This window comes from Rhipicephalus sanguineus, chromosome 1 (assembly GCF_013339695.2).
Source record: "Rhipicephalus sanguineus isolate Rsan-2018 chromosome 1, BIME_Rsan_1.4, whole genome shotgun sequence".
Classification (NCBI taxonomy): domain Eukaryota; kingdom Metazoa; phylum Arthropoda; class Arachnida; order Ixodida; family Ixodidae; genus Rhipicephalus; species Rhipicephalus sanguineus.
This window is the reverse complement of record NC_051176.1, coordinates 106,114,851-106,131,391: the sequence shown is the minus strand read 5'-3', so window position 1 is coordinate 106,131,391 and position 16,541 is coordinate 106,114,851.

Below are 16,541 nucleotides of genomic sequence, written 5' to 3'. Positions count from 1 at the left end.
GTAATGCCTCGAGTGCCGTTCACGTGTGTTCATGTGTATGTGAATGATGGACGGACTGTCCCTAGATGCCGTACTTACCGCGACTGTGAGTCAGGCGCCGGATGCACATGGACGCCAGTCGAGGCGCAACCAGTCATTCTTCTACGACGTTCAGCTTGGGTAGACCTTCGGCAATCGGATCGTACACGCAACTGCTCGCGGTGCAGAAGGTAGGCAGCTTGCCGTTGACTTCGTTGGGAGTTGGCCACGTTACGAAGGCAGAGCCTCTGACCGTGTACCTCAGCGATCACAAGGCAATACTGTGCAAGTGCAGACTCATCCATGAAAGCGTTAGCGTGTGCGCGTAATCAAAGGCTACATTATCTAAAATAAATGCTGTGCAACTGAACGAAACGTGTCTTCATTCAACTTCAACGTTCAAAAAAAAAAATACAATCCTAAACAAGCAATCAAACCACATGTGCATCGCACCGGGTCGCTCAGCATTTCTTGGGTTCCTTGCGGGGTCGTTGGCTTTGCACTTTGATTTTCATTCAGTTTGCATGGGAGAAAGCTCCGCATGCAACCATCTTTCTTTAAGAAAGGGGCTTTTATTTTTTTCTTTGGCCACTGCCCGCATATACGACAGAATTTTCATATGGAGTTAGAACAACCAGTTTCAGGGCATAATATAACCTACTTATCAGTCTTTTTTTTTTTTCGTCTAAGCTGTTTAAGGACGCAGTAACACATTCGTTTGGCGAGTTGGCTCATATTTCTCCAAAAGCGCAGCGCGAATAAAACAGGATAAGAAGAAACACACAACGAGATCACATGCACTGTAATGGCGCTTCTGGTGTTGTGGGTTTTTTCTTCTTGTCCTGCGATATTCGCGCTACGCTTTTGAACAACTGTTAATGACATTCGAAGCCGCGGAGGTAGATGCTGTCGAATTAAGCGCTGAATTGAAAATCCTCTCTCTTTTTTTTTTACTTGCGTTTTGCTATATGATTGCACAGGTACAGAATTGTTGAAATGGTAACACACTCTGATGCGAAAATATCCGCTAAAATCGGATCTGTAAACAGTTCACCACTTACTCAACCTGGTGTCCATGCCTGGGTCAAGGAAAACCTTCGCCATTCCCAGAAAATTCCAGCTTGACGTGTAGTCGCCGGGCATGGGGTAAGAACGGACGCAGTTAGACTTAAATGATACCTTTTTCATATAAAACGCTGCCAAACAAACAATTAACCCTGTCGCTGCGAAAAGAAATACGTATTCAATCATGGCTAACAGCGAGATGTATTACGGTGGTGGTCGGAGGAGGCGCTGGAACGTAACTCAAACGAAGTCGAACCGACGGGACTGTTTACAACTCAAGTGCGGCAACCTTGCCGGGTAATACGGCCCTCTTATGAAGCTCAGGGTGATTCGCTGTCACCAAACACAAACCGCATGGCCCGAACTGATTGCTGCGACTTGATATCTACACGCGGCCTTATTGGATAAGGATGTTGTGCGCCACGACTTTTTGGCTTGCTACGAAGGCCGTAGATATAACACATATTACGTTCGCGCATGTGTTTTTTCACGGACCTCATCGCTGTGAAGATTTCTCCCGTGAAATGGTTTTCTTATAATAACGAACATTTTTGCGATTTTTATGCAGCATGAAAAAGCATCACATAATTTGTATCCCGTGAATACGACTGAATCGAGAAGCGGCGTCTGCGAGTCTATGAGTGCCATGAAAAGCCGGCCGGATCCTTTACAATAAATGTTATTGTACCAAGTCCGGAGAGGCCCCGCCCAAATGACCGAAGCGCGGCGGGCCGATTGTTTCCGCGATTAAAGAAATACTCCCCGCTCATGCACTCGGCAATGTTCTCCGAAGGCGGGGTCAACGGCCGTCCGGCTCATCATGTCACTCTGGAGCGCGCGCCCATTGGTACAGGCTTGTGTGAATCTGCCTTTGAGAAGGAAATGCCGCGGACTTCTGAAGTTGAAAACGTTCGCGCGTATACACACGCACCTACAGTCATAGTCTGCCGGCTTTCGTCCACACATATGGTGGCAAAACACCGCGTCAAATGACAAGTGTTTTCCTCTCCTCTTGAATGGAGAGTAACGTGCACGTAGACTATACACTTAAACGACGTCAATTCTAAGTCGGAATCCACCTAATTCAAGACATTCTCGGATATTCTCGAGGTGACTCGTGCTCCTAGGAGCACGAGTCACCTCTAGAATATGCAAGGATGTCTTGATAGAGAGCCGACTGCAAACCGCATTTAATAACACACGAAAGCAAATATGCCATTCGAAAGTAGCAGATAATGTACTACGGGCGTCGGTGTCTCATCCAGTCTCGCACTCTGCAGCTGCAGAAGTGACACGAGCTGCGGCGTCAACGCAGTCCGGTTTCATCCGGCTTGGTGTATACAGATACACTTGACGCACGCTGTCGTGCCAAGCACGTCGCGAGCTCCAGTGCGTTTCATCTCTCCTGGTTGCGATAGGGCTTCGTGCGCTCCATGCTGATTCCACAGACGATGTACTACACGTGCCCTTTTCGGCCGAGGATTCTTGCAGTGACGAAAATGTTTTTTAGTTTTTTAACAGTGAAGCTGTTCTAGATCGGCGTAAAGTGTGCGACCGTGCCCGAGAACTATCATCTTAAACGTGTACTTGCCACAGAATTTGGGCAGATCCCACTACTCAGCGCTACGGCGTGACCTGTAATAACCCTAAGAACGAGTACAGAGAGACTGAGAGAAGCAAACGGAGAGACGGAAGGAAAGATATAAAGAAAGAGAAGAATTCTTGCCACAAAAAAAAATTGTTCACCAGGCGGGATTCGAACCCGCGTACCCTCGATTCGAAGGCGAGCGTCCTAACCACTCGACTATTCATTTTTTTTTCTTTCGTGGTATTTATTCAACATATGATATCACTTGAAAGCAATTGAATACAGACAAAGAACTAATATGTTGATTATGCTCTTATCGCAACACAATGACGAACAGAAGGCACTACAGAATTCGCAATCACCTCTATAGCGGATACATCACATAACTGATTTTTCAATTGTGTGCTAGAACAGCGGTAAGGATAAGCACCTCACCAATGCCGTATACCATTCTGGTTGATATTCCATTTGCTCGTAGACATCTCTTAGCTGAGTGACCAACCTAATGAAGTGGGCTGTTGAGGAAACTATCGGCTCTGCGTTTCTCTGCAACATGCGCGTCTTCCACAGGCTATGCATTCCTATGAGGAGAAACATGTCGAATGGTACGTCATTACAACTCGCTGGCAAGAGATATCGCACGGAATGGGAATTTAGCACAAAGTCTTTTTGAAGAGTTCGTTGGAGCACATCCCAAAATAAGATTGCATCTCTGCAGTCTATAAAACAATGTTCAATTGTTTCTGGCACATCACACAGAGGACAATCAACGGACGACACAAAAATGTCTCTTGAACGAAGCCAAGTCTTCACAGGCAAAGTCTCTGAATGTAATTTAAAAAAGAACGTTTTTGTCGATGGTGTCAGCGGCATTTTACGTATTCGATCTAAGACATCATGTCCTGGCAGTCCCAAGTATTTTGCACGATAAAGTGGTGGCGGAAACAGCATCGCTATTAAATCTCTGTAAAGATTTTTGCGTGATACACAGTACAAATATTCATTTGAAAACCTAACTGTTAAAAAACGAACAGAGAAATAAACTTCTCGCATAAATCCCCATAAACATGGTCGTGGAGAAGAATCGGATGAAACTACTAGATCAGGTAGCACATTAACCAGGTTTACCTGCAAGAATGCTCGAATAATAGGGTGAGAAGCGTCGCGGAAAAAGAAGTAGCGAGATACAATTTGCCACACGTACAGATGTACTAGACCTAGCCCACCTGCACTAACTGGTCTGAATAGATTGTCTCGTCTCATGGATTCATATGTTGATGACCATATAAATGTTGCAAATTTACGATGAAAGCTCTGAATATGCGCTCTAGCACAATGCAGCACTTGTAGTACATAGAAAAGTTTTGTAGCCAAAAACTTGTTGCACGTTTCCGCTTTACCAAAAATTGAAAGGTTATGTGGTATAAAAGATTTAGCATAACGCTCAAGGCCTGCCACCCTATCTTTCCAGTACTGTGCGCTTGACTTGTGTGCACTTAGTGGAACACCAAGATATTTTGGTGGCACCACAGACCACTCAATACCGGCAAACTGATCAGGTGTAGATCCCCATGACCCAAACCACAAACCTGAACTCTTAGAATAGTTTACCTGTGCGCCTGAGACGCTACCAAATTGCTCTACTGCATCAACAATCCTTTCAATACTGGGTTTGTCAGTACAAAAAAGGCAATGTCATCTGCATATGCTAAAACTTTAACTTCATTCTCTAGCAGTCTGAAGCCATGAATAATGTGAGACTGAATAATATGCAAGCACATCGGTTCTAAGTATAGAGAAAAAAGGAGCGGCGACATAGGACATCCCTGCTTAACAGAAGAGCTGATAGATATAGGCTGCGAGAGATGACCGTTCACTATTAGGCGGGTAGAGCAATTATTATAACAAAGTTTCACTCCTTTTAACAATGTTGAGCCCACATTAGCTTGCTTTAAAAGGGAAAACAGAAACGAGTGAGAAACACGATCAAATGCCTTTGCGAGGTCAACTTGCAGTAATGCAAGTTGGTCAAAAGAGGTACGCTTGCAGAACATAGCAAAGTCTTGTATAGTGTAGCAAGGGGGTGATAACGGGAAGTGAGCGTGAGGAGGAGAGATGGATGGTGAGGAGGAGGGAAATGAGAAGGGGAGAGAGTAAAGCGTAGCACAGAAAGAATGAGAAAGAGAGAAATAGAGAAAATGAAATGCAGAAAGAAAGAGAGAGAACATCAACGAAAGAAAAAGAAGTAGAGAGAGAGAAAAAAAAAGAGATAGAAAGAAAAAGGAAGACATCACGTCATCTAGCGACCAGATACCACACCACCTGGCCAAGCCGCGCACGCGCAGTAGCTGAGCCACGCCCACCGACGGGGACATCGCGCGCAACCTCCGCTATATAGTGCATAGCCTGGCTGCGTACCCCCAAGGAAGAAGCCACGCATCTCGAAGCTAGACGTGTCGGTCAACGGGGAGTACGAGCGGCGACGGGCCCGTGCTTCGCTGTGACAAGCTTTGCGCGACTCAGTGCAAACTACCCGCAATTTTTCTGTCGTGTATGTTTCAAGTGCTTGGATAGATGAACTACACCACGCTGCGGAAATCTGGAGCTCACTGAAAGGTTTGAGTACACCGGGCAGTCATAAATAGTCCTCAATGAAAGACGTCAATAGAACGTGCAGAACGAAAAGTTCTTCAGCATAGCAAAAACGAATACGCAGCTTGCGGGAAAAAATACGGCAGATACCACGTACCGTGTAAATCAATGTAATGCGAAGCATGCGGCGGGAAGGTGTCTGTGGTGTGATTTTTTACATTGAGCGAGACGTTACGAAATGACGCTAAAGATAGGCGCAAATGGTATACGCACACACATATGTTGAAGAGTCGCACATGTGTTATATAACCAGTTGTTTACAGTTACAGTAACAAATTTCTGTCTACGCCACTGCTTACATGGGTGTTCTGACTTCAGTTCCCTCTTCTGCCTTGCGTTTCAATGTGTATGGTGGTGGTGTACTCTTTATTACGCCCAAAAAGAGGGTACGAGTGCGAAGATTGGTTGTGCTGGCTTAGAGAAGGTCGGCGAGGATCCCTTGGGATACCGCAGCCTCTACCTCGCTCTAGCTGAGCCGGCGTTGGTCTGCTGGCTCGGAGGCATGCAGTTCGCCGTTAATGTGTTGATGGCGACTGTGAATCACCTGTAGCACATACCCACATAACATGAACTGTGGTTCGCGGGTATGCGTCACGCGTGACTGAGGGAAAGGATTTCATAACGCACGCGACAGGCGTTTTGCGTGATTCATTTCATGACCAGTGAATCGTGTTCGTCATACACTGATCCCCTGCTATGCCAATTTTGGTATTTTACAAGTTATGGACACGACCAGGAGATCGCCCAGACGTAGACGGCTAGATAGATAGATACGTAGATAGAAACGGCCAAGGCGCCTGAGGTTCGCTAAGAAATGCTTGGAATTTAATAAACAATCTGCGATGAATCAGAGTAAGTGTGAAGTCGTAACTTAATTATAACAGAATGCTCAAGACCATGCTGCGAGAAAGAGGAAGCAAAAGTGAGGAACGAGGGGTTCCCAAGGACTGTGGTTCGGTATCTTTCTCCTACTGTACCCTTAGTGCCGTGATTTATTTGCAGGCTTTCATTAAATAAGAAAGCCCGACACCAAAGGCAGCAGAAGCCACCAAGAACCAGAAGCCCGCTGGGCACGTAATAGTGCAGCCGTGTCAGAACACGCAATCGAAGGACAGAACTTGGGTCGAAATAACGTAAAAGAATTCAGTTCTTTTCTATTTCATATATGGTTTGCCTTCCGTGATTGGTTGCACTTTTTCGGGTTATGCCAATTGCGCTTGTCTATAACGTAATACGACGAAAACCAAGAAAAAGCCCATTCTTGAAATAACATGTACAGCCTGCTATTGCACAATTAGGTCGAAGAGAGTAAGATATTTCCAATACTGCGCCTTGGTTGCCATTAACCATTCGCTATACGCCAAAAACTTTTCGGGCCCTGCCAACGTGACCTGTCAACTCTTTTTCGCCGAATATATTGAACGTCCTACTACAAGTCGCCGTGATCTTTGCAGGCTACCGCAAGGTACACAGGAGAACGCGGACCGATCGAAGACGCACATGGAACCTTCATCCTCGGATCAGCTTGAATCCTTTCCACTTATAAGCGCTCATCGATTCATGCCACTCGGGGACATAAAGTGATCGCGTCAGAACGGGCAATGCTGTTCGTTAAAAAAAGTAAGCAGCTCCTGTACAAGTTAAATGTGGAGTTCAGAAAATTTAGCGGGTTTCCACCCATGCTTGCCTCGGCTTCGACACAAATTTAGTGTCAGGCACATAGGTCGGCAAACTCACTCATGAGACGACTCACTCAGACTCACTCAGACTCAGATCGAGCCGTGAGTCTGAGCCAGTGAGCCCGGCTGAGCAATATGTTGGCGAGTTTGAGTCCGAGTGAGTCCGGTTGAGGAAAACCTTAGTGAGGTTGAGTCCGAGTGAGTCCGGTTGAGGAAAATATCGGTGAGTCTGAGTTCGAGTGAGCCCTTAGCGCAGATTGAGTGAGTCTGAGTGAGTTCCACCTTTTATTGCCGACCTATGGTCCTATCAACTCACCTATCAGCATTACTATCGGCCTTATATCGGCTTAGCTTTATACTCAAATCTATTCAGACCTGCCTCAGCGCAATAGCGTTCATGCTCCACCTCTATGTTTATTGATCAGAGGCGTAAGTTTGGGGGGGGGGGGGGGGTGGGGGTGGCCATGACCTCGCCCCGCAAACTCTATCACCGGACGTTCTTGATAGAAATATCTCCTGTGAGACGCATATTTCATAAAAACGTCCTTACTGGACTGCAACCACTGATAACTCGTATTTGAAGGTACAAGATCAAAATGCGTATCGTAGAGCACCGATTATGTGAGATATTGGCGTTAAACAGCATTTACACCATGATCTGAACAGCTAATTTTACGCCAGCAGACTTATGAGTCGACTCACTCAGGCTCAGGTCAAGCCGCGAGTCTGAGTCTGAGTGAGTCCGGCTGAGCAATATGTTGGTGAGCTTGAGTGCGAGTGAGTCCGGTTGAGAAAAAGTTTAGTGAGTCTGAGTCCGAGTGAGTCCAGCTGAGGAAAATATTGGTGAGTCTGAGTCCGAGTGAGCTCTCAGAGGAAAGTATAGTTATTGAGTGAGCCTGAGTGAGTTCCAATATTTTTGCCGACCTATGGTCAGGCAGAAAGGAAAGCCTTTAGATTATTGCAACCTTGTTGACACCCCCATACAGGGCTGCTGCTCCTGTTACGTCCTTGGTAGTGAAACCGTACGCGAGCAATGACAGTAGGCAATGCGCGATAGCCTGGCGCGATAGCCTGGCGCGATAGCGATATGCTTGGTTTATCAGTGTTGTCTTTCAGCACCTATGTCAAGTAAGCGTCACGTGCCCTTATCGGTAGCCCTGCACTTCTCACTCTTATTCGCCAGGGAGCGACGTATTGCAGCGCCCGTGGTCGTGCCTGGATGGCCTCGATGGTTTTTACACCCTCTTTCATAGCAGAGCGATAGCGTAAATACAGCGGTCGTATTTCGTCTCCAAAAACGCTTACGTGTACTACCTCTCTCGTGGTAATAGCAGCGAGTCTTCGGGAACCAAATTTGTTTTTTGTTTTTTTTTTAAATCGGGAGCTCTTGCCCTATGGGGAATATGGGGGCAAGCGAAGCAATTGGTGTGTGCGTGCCTGACACACTGCTTTCCTTTCCTTCATGCTTTCTTTCTTTCTATCACATTGTGCAAAGCTCCTTCCTAACTGTTTCCTTCCAGCGTGCCAGCAATGGGACCGTGATCCACGTGTTTAACAGCCCAACACTTCAGTTGGTACCAGAATTTCCAGCTCCGCTTATAATAAGCGGATTTGGGCTTCTTTTTTTGCCGAGTTGCTTGCAGAATTTTCCAGTCGCTTGTCGTGTTTTTGGGCTTATTTGGATTTTTCCAGCAAATATAGTTATTTTAGCGATCATCACATTGACCAAGAGTGCGTTTATCGTTCACTAATAGCGCGTTTGTCGATGACTGTGTAGTTGAGTGGTGAAGTCAAACATACGTTAGGGAAATCAACAAGTAACGTTAATCGTGCACCGGCAAACGTGCATTAAAGCGAATGGTAACTACCCTGGACACAATGTTAACAAATAAATATGTGCTTTCGTTCATATTTGCCCATATTTTTACTGTACAAAATAATTAAAGCGATTTTTTTCAACACTCCTTCGTATTTGAGTGACATTTCTAATTATAATTAAAAAATATTTTCAAGGATGGGAAAATTCGTTAAATTTCCGCTTCTTTTGGCCTTCGTTTGTGATGATTATTTGCTTGTTAGCTCGGTAGCATCTGGCAGCTCCGGTTAGTACATGGAATCATAGAGTTTCATAAAATTAACTGGAGGGGACTCTGGCGCTGCGATCGTCCATCCACCATGGGAATGATGGGTAGTACACGGATTTGCCTAGTCTTCGTACTTGCGGGCTTCAAACGCACTTGTGGCTTTGTTTATTGCTGTGTTTTGGTTTTCTTTCGGATAAAAGAACGGATCGCTGTGAGCTTCGTGACCAGATTTGAATTAGTAAGCCTAAAAATGTTAAAGTGGTGAAGTGGAACTGCTGACTTTTGCTGAACTTTGTTTTGCGACAAAGCGGCTGCAGGCGACGGGGAGCCAAACCGAGCCGAAAGAACGAAGTTTAGACAAATCCGTGTACTACCCATCATTCCGATACTGGCTGAAGCGTCATGCGTTGCAGCTCCCATAAACACTAGCGCCAGAGTTGCCTCTAATGTATCTATATGAAACTCTATGCATGGGATAACAACAGTCATGCGTTCATATCCAGGCAACAATGAAATGCGGCAACGTGAAATGCTATAAGTTACCTCGATAACCTCGATAAAAAAAAATCAGATTTCCGTATCAGAAATGGCTGATCGCCGACAAGCCCACGATCGATCGAGAGCACCCGTTATTGGAAAACAGCGCATACAACTGCGCATGTGACTGGCGCACACTCGAGGGCCTCATTTATGTACACCGACATTTCTGTACACTCGCGGGCGCCACTTTTTTCTGCGGTCACACCTACAACGCCAATTTGTGAGACAATACACGCTTCGCTTGAAAAATGATTGTGTTACTTTTCCACTTTAAAACCGTGCAAGCAGAATAAAAGGAATATAGCTTACCTTTGCTAAGTTGTGGAGTGTTCGTACGGCAGTGGGTCACATGTATGCTCAAGTTTCAACGACGAACAACGAAGCTCGGCAAGTTACACCCGCCAGAGAGAGAGCTTGCTTCATGGCGTCACACGGAAGGCGTGCCATGAAGACTGTCGTCGTTTCACTGGCTTGTCGTTCATAAACATATGCGCATTGAGCGACATTATTTCAAGTGCCTGAAAACGAGCGAGTATCGGAGATTGAGCAATGGTGGTCCAGACGCTGCCGTTTTTGTTGGACACAATCATATGGAGCCAAGGACATTACAGGGAGCGCTATTTGTAGTTTTTAAATAAAATTTAGTAATGATGAGGCGCATAATAATTTAAACTGTAGAAAGAAACAACTTGCCTCCGGAGGGAGCTGAACCCACAACCTCCGCATTACGGGTGCGATGCGCAGCCATTTGTACTACAGTGGCGGCTGCTCCCTCGTCTGCTTTTTTCGGTATTTGTGTACGCTTACCATATAGTAGGAGGTTAACAGAAATTATATTGAGGCTTAAAGAAAAACATAAAATAAATGCCTCAACCTGCACCACCGAGGTATAACCGGCTTAATTCAATTGAAATAAAATGAATAGGGCTTGCGCCAAAGGGTTGATTTGGAAGATAAGAAGGGAGTAAGAGGGGAGGAAGGGAAGAGAGTAGAAGGGAGAGAAAAAAAAAGGTGAAATATTGTCTAGCGCCACCCCAGCCACGGGAACAGGTCGACTCAATCAGCGGGATTTATTTTCATTAAAATATGTGGTCATACGGTAAACCTGTTCTTGTGCTTAGTATCTTGACTAACTTTTCTTCTTCTTGGACTTCTCCGGTCTTGTGCTTGGATCTTCTTGTCACCTTCCTTGTCTCCTGTTCCGCAGGTTGATCTGTTCTCCAATATTCTCCTCCTGCTTGAGAAAATGCTATTAGTCTCATGTTCTTCACTCTTTTGAAAAGCCCTGTATATTCGCCGTATGGTTCCTCGAGTTATATGTTTAAAGCATTCTTATAGTGCCTGTCTTTTTTTGGGAACCTGGATAAGTATTTGGAACACCTTGGAACATGGTCGGTTAATAGATCTGGAAGTGACTTGCTATTTATATACGTTATCTCTGTTACTTGAACGCTGTTACCGTCATGCGGTTTTGAGCTCTAGACATTTTCCGTCGTTGCTTCTTATATAGATGTTAACTATTTCTGTTCCCTTTTCCCATTCCCCCCTTTTTTCCCCTTTTCTTGTGTAAGAATATTTGCTTAACCGGGGGTCGTGGTGGACCCAAAGCAATGTTAATTTCGAAGTCTGTTTAGGAAAAGTTAGTTTCCTACTGCTTTACCTCCTTGAAATCGTATTTATTTTATTTTTCTTGTTATTGTTTTTTTTTAATTATATATTACTATTTTTTCTTATACCTTCTTATTTTGGTTTTGACGATGATACCCAATGGGAATGTGATGTTTAAGTGTGTCATCCTTGCCAGTTGTATTATTTGGTTCTTGTTCATGTTCATCCATCACCCAAACATGCCAGCCGGGGGTGACTCCGCATCCCTCCACCGCATTGTTCATAGGTGGTTAATGTTTCAGGTCTAGAATCGGGAAAGCGTTCTTGCGTGGAGCTTGGCCACGATTTTATGGGGTCTATCTCATCTGATAGCCTGAGGCTGTGCCTTAATGTCCAAACTTCAGAGTGGATGCCCTTTGATTGTTCATAAGTTTATGCTGAATTCCTTTGATGTTTGCATAGGTCTGGGAACCATAGGTGGACCTAAAGTCCTCGATCTACCATCAACCTGCGCATTGTAGCTGTGATAGATCGGGTCTGGGATCATAGTTGGACCATTGGTCCAGATCTACCATCGGCCCGATGTATCTGGAAGCGGAGGACGACGAAGTGTGTATCTTGCCGAACGCTGCTCATTTCGTTTGGCATTATATTTGTGAATTTTCGCAATTTCCGGGGATCATCGCTCTCCTGCGTGCAGCGATGGATCCTGACCCCACGGTACGCAGTCCGGACTTGGCGTCGCCTGCGACGTCAACCTCAAGGAAGCGCAAAAGCCGAGATGACGGCACCACCAGTGACAGCACTGAACTGTACACGGCGAGTAGTGAAGACAGCGTCGACAATTTCATCCCCGCAGTGAAGCGCAAAGCTAAACGGCGAATGGTCGGTGCGTCTTCGCCAGCTAGCATCTCTACCGTGAAGGCTGCCTGCAGTCGTAAACGCCATACCATACTCTTTGTTCCTGTTGACTCTTCGGTCAACCTGAAGAACATAAACAGGCAAGTGATATCGGCACGACTCGAAGCTATCGTACCAAATGAGATACAAGATATTAGACTCAACCCACGGAAGAACATCTTGGCCATAGACGTTGAGCACCCGGCTGCGCTACATACCTTGCGAAATGTTACGGAGCTTGGAGACATCAGACTCAGTGCTTACATCCCGCAGGATAGCGACACGACGACGGGCGTCATTTATGACGTCGACGTTTCTATACCTAATGCAGATCTTCCTGTGCTGATAAAGCCAGCTACTGAGGCCACGGACATATTGCAAGTATGCCGGCATGGCAACTCCCGTTGCATCAAGGTGAACTTCAGAGGCGATTGCATCCCATCGCACGTGAAGGTTGGTCACTTTCGTCACGTTGTGCGACCCTACATTCCAAGGCCTCTGCAGTGCCACAAATGTCTCAAACTGGGCCATGTTAGTGGCGTGTGTAACAACAAGCCAGCATGCCCACGTTGCGCCGAACCCCACAAAGCAGAGGCCTGCAAAGTAACTCTCCTAAAATGCAGCAACTGCAGCGGAAACCATGACGCCTCATCGAAAGACTGCCCAGTACTCAAGAAGGAGAGGAGCATTCTGAGGCAAATGGTGAAGGACGGATCCTCACGAAAGGAAGCAGTAACGGTTGTACAAAGACGGCGTTCCCGTCGACGACGGTGCTCGAAGAAAAGAAAAAGCAGTCATCTGCCAAACGTGCCTTCACCTACGCCGCCACCGCCACCACCGCCGCCGCCACGACCACAGCGACCGCCCCCGCCCCCGCCGCCAGGTGTGATTCGTCCAGAGGTGCAGAAAGACACTGAGGCGCAAAAGAGAGCATCCGGCGCTGATTGGCCTGCTTTACCGCGGGCACACGTGCCTACGGAACCAAAGCATCCACAGTCGACAACGGCTACGTAAACAACAGGCAGTCTATCCGCCCAAGAGGTCCAGGTTTTTTCTGTCCTGAGGTCGCTGATGAGTGTTATCCGCACTCTCCTGGCTAGTCTGCAGATACCTGCCGCTAAATGCGCACTGCAAGTCTTGGACACACTCGAACCAGTACTTGCCGGCTTGCAGTAACAAGATGGCACACCATACAACACATCCGCCTTTCCGAGAACAAGTCAAGGGCGCTTCCATAATTCACTGGAACGCCAGAGGTCTGCAGTCAAAAATGCCTGAATTTAGACAGTTCGTTTTTGAGAACAAGTTCCCCATCATCGTCATTTGTGAACCACATCTTTCAAAAATAGCTCGACTGTCGGGCTATGAATCATTTGTTTCTTCGTCATGCATTGAGCGAAGTCAAGTTGCTGTGTACATCCGTAAAGAGCTCACGTATGTTCGCCAAAGAGTAGAGCCTATCGAAGGCAATCACTACGTGTGTCTACATGTCAAAAAGAAGAAGTTGTCGTTCACACTGATAGGCGCATATATACCTCCGTCGCGTCGCCTTGATCAGCAGATCCTAAATGATATATTTGCAACGACTCCAGCACCTTGGATATTAATGGGCGACTTTAACGTCCATCATCCACTGTGGGGAAGCGTCAGGACAAATCGAAGAGGCACGAGCCTTGTTGATCTTGCATCACAGCATGGACTTCAGGTGCTGAACGACGGCAGCCCGACTTATCTCCGAGGAGTAGCTTACAGTAGCTGCCTGGACTTGACATTAGTGTCGCATAGTATTGTCACGAAAGTTCAATGGTTCACAGATATTGAAACTCACGGCAGTGACCATATTCCCACGTACGTGACAGTAAGAGGCCTGGGCGGTTCTCCTTCTCCTGGGCACTCAAGACGTATTGACTGGGAAGCGTATCAGATATCAGTGGAGGACAAGTGCATGCACGAACCGCCGGAATCAATTGAAGAAGTGATTCGTAATGCGATGGAGACTTCCACGAAGATGTGCTTGAAAACATCGAGACGTACAGCACTCGACCAAGAGTTGGAGCAACTTCGAGCTATCCGCCGGCGTGCCGAAAGACGATATAGACGCACGAAATCCATCTATGACCTCAGAGAATCCAGACGCATTCAGAAGAAAATCCAGCGTCGTATGCACAAACTACAGGAACAACGATGGAAGAGCTTCTGTGGATCGCTGGATCCCCGCAAGCCTTTGTCCCCCGTATGGAGGACTCTTCAAGGCATTCACTCACATCCGCAACAGCGTCATCCCTTCGCAGCGCTGGCACTACATCAACGTCGCTCACAGCTTGAGGTCTCTGGTGAATTTTGTGCCAAGATCGCTGGGGACATCGCTATACCGACCGACCTGTTACCACATGACGTTCCGGTTGCACGAGATCAGCAAATGGAGGTTCCATTCTCTATGGAAGAACTTCATGCAGCACTGAACACGTGCAGGCGCTCGTCGTCCCCAGGTCCAGATGGAGTGACCTATGCTGCCTTACGTCACCTGGGTCCGAAGGCACAACGCTGTCTCCTGGACATATTCAATCAATCTTGGCATGATGGCGAAGTCCCCGACGAGTGGAAGTGCAGCCGACTGGTGCCTTTGTTGAAGCCCGGAAAGTCTCCGCTGGATTTGGCATCATACCGGCCCATCGCACTAGCAAGCTGCGTCGGCAAGGTCATGGAGAGGATGCTGCTGACACGCATGGAATGGTACCTCGAACATTATAACATCTATCCTGATGCTATGGCTGGCTTTCGACGGGGTCGATCTTCAATCGACAGCGTCATTGACTTGGTGACCTCCGTTCAGCAGCAGAAAGCTAAGAAACGGCTGTCGGTAGCACTGTTCTTAGACGTGAAAGGTGCCTATGACAACGTGACCCACGAGGCCGTTCTCGAAGCTCTCGAAGCAGCAGAACTTGGAGGTCACGTCTTTCGATGGGTAAGAAGCTACCTCACAAAGAGATCCATGTTCGTCGTAACAGAAGATGGACCTACGAATAAGCATTTCACAAGTCGTGGGGTGCCACAAGGTGGCGTGCTGAGCCCGACTCTTTTCAACCTAGTTCTGGTGGGGCTCACCGAAACGCTGTCACAGACGGCTCATATATCTCTTTACGCTGACGATATCTGCATCTGGGCGTCCGGCGTGACACGGCCTCAAGTGCGCGCAAGAATACAGAAGGCGGCAACATTGACATCTGCGTACCTTCGCCAGCAAGGTTTGACTATCGCTACAGAAAAATGTGCAGCAGTGGCATTTACACGCAAACCGATGTCTTTCTACCCAGTGTGCATTGAAGGCCAATCAATTGCTTATAAAAGCAGCCATAAATTCCTAGGTGTCATTGTGGATCGCGACCTAACCTGGAGTCCCCATGTCGCACATCTGAAGAGAAAACTGATATGCATTGAGAACATATTTAGGTTCGTTGCCGGAAAATCATGGGGACCATCCGTGCATTCAATGCTGCAGCTTTATACAGCCCTCTTTCTCGGATTTCTACGATACAGCCTTCCTGCCCTGTCCAACACGTGCAAGACTAACATCCGTGCACTACAGAGCGTGCAAGCCCAAGCACTTCGGACATGTCTTGGCCTTCCAAGATGCTCATCGACAGTTGCAACTATCGCTATCGCACAAGAACAGCCGGTCGCAACTCATATCATCGTTGAGACGCTGAGAGCGTACATACGGCATTTGTCACGGCTACCGTCACATCATTTAGCGTGTTTGCCAGCGCGGAGGCCCCATGCTTCATTCCGCGGTATTGTGACAAAACACTACGACATATTACCACCTGGCTTCAAACCTGCGATGCGTCCGGCATCTGCGTTGTGGACTCTGCATCAACCTGACGTGTGCTTATCGGTTCCTGGAATCGTTAAGAAGTCACGCATGTCACCGCTAGCCCTGAAGCAGTTGTCTTTGCTTCTGTTGGAAGAAACCTACATTGATCGCAAGCATGTTTACACCGATGGCTCCACTAATTCCAACAGCTCTACCGGAGCGGTGGTTGTTCCATCTGATGACGTACTGTTACAGTTCAAGTTTTCTCACATCATGACGTCGACAGCCGCAGAGCTCGCAGCGCTTCAAGGTGCGGTCAAGTACATCCTACAGCAGCCACCTAATCGATGGGCCATCTTTTGCGACTCCAGGTCAGCCTTACAAACACTACGGTTTGCTTTAAGGCACGGATTACACGAACAATCCGTGTACGAGATAAGGCACGACTACCACCAAGCACTCGAGGAAGAACATGATATTATATTTCAATGGTTGCCGAGTCATTGCGGAATTGTCGGCAATGATCGCGCGGATGAAGCTGCACGATCGGCTCATGACCAAGATCTGCGGACACCCATACCACTCTTGAGAAC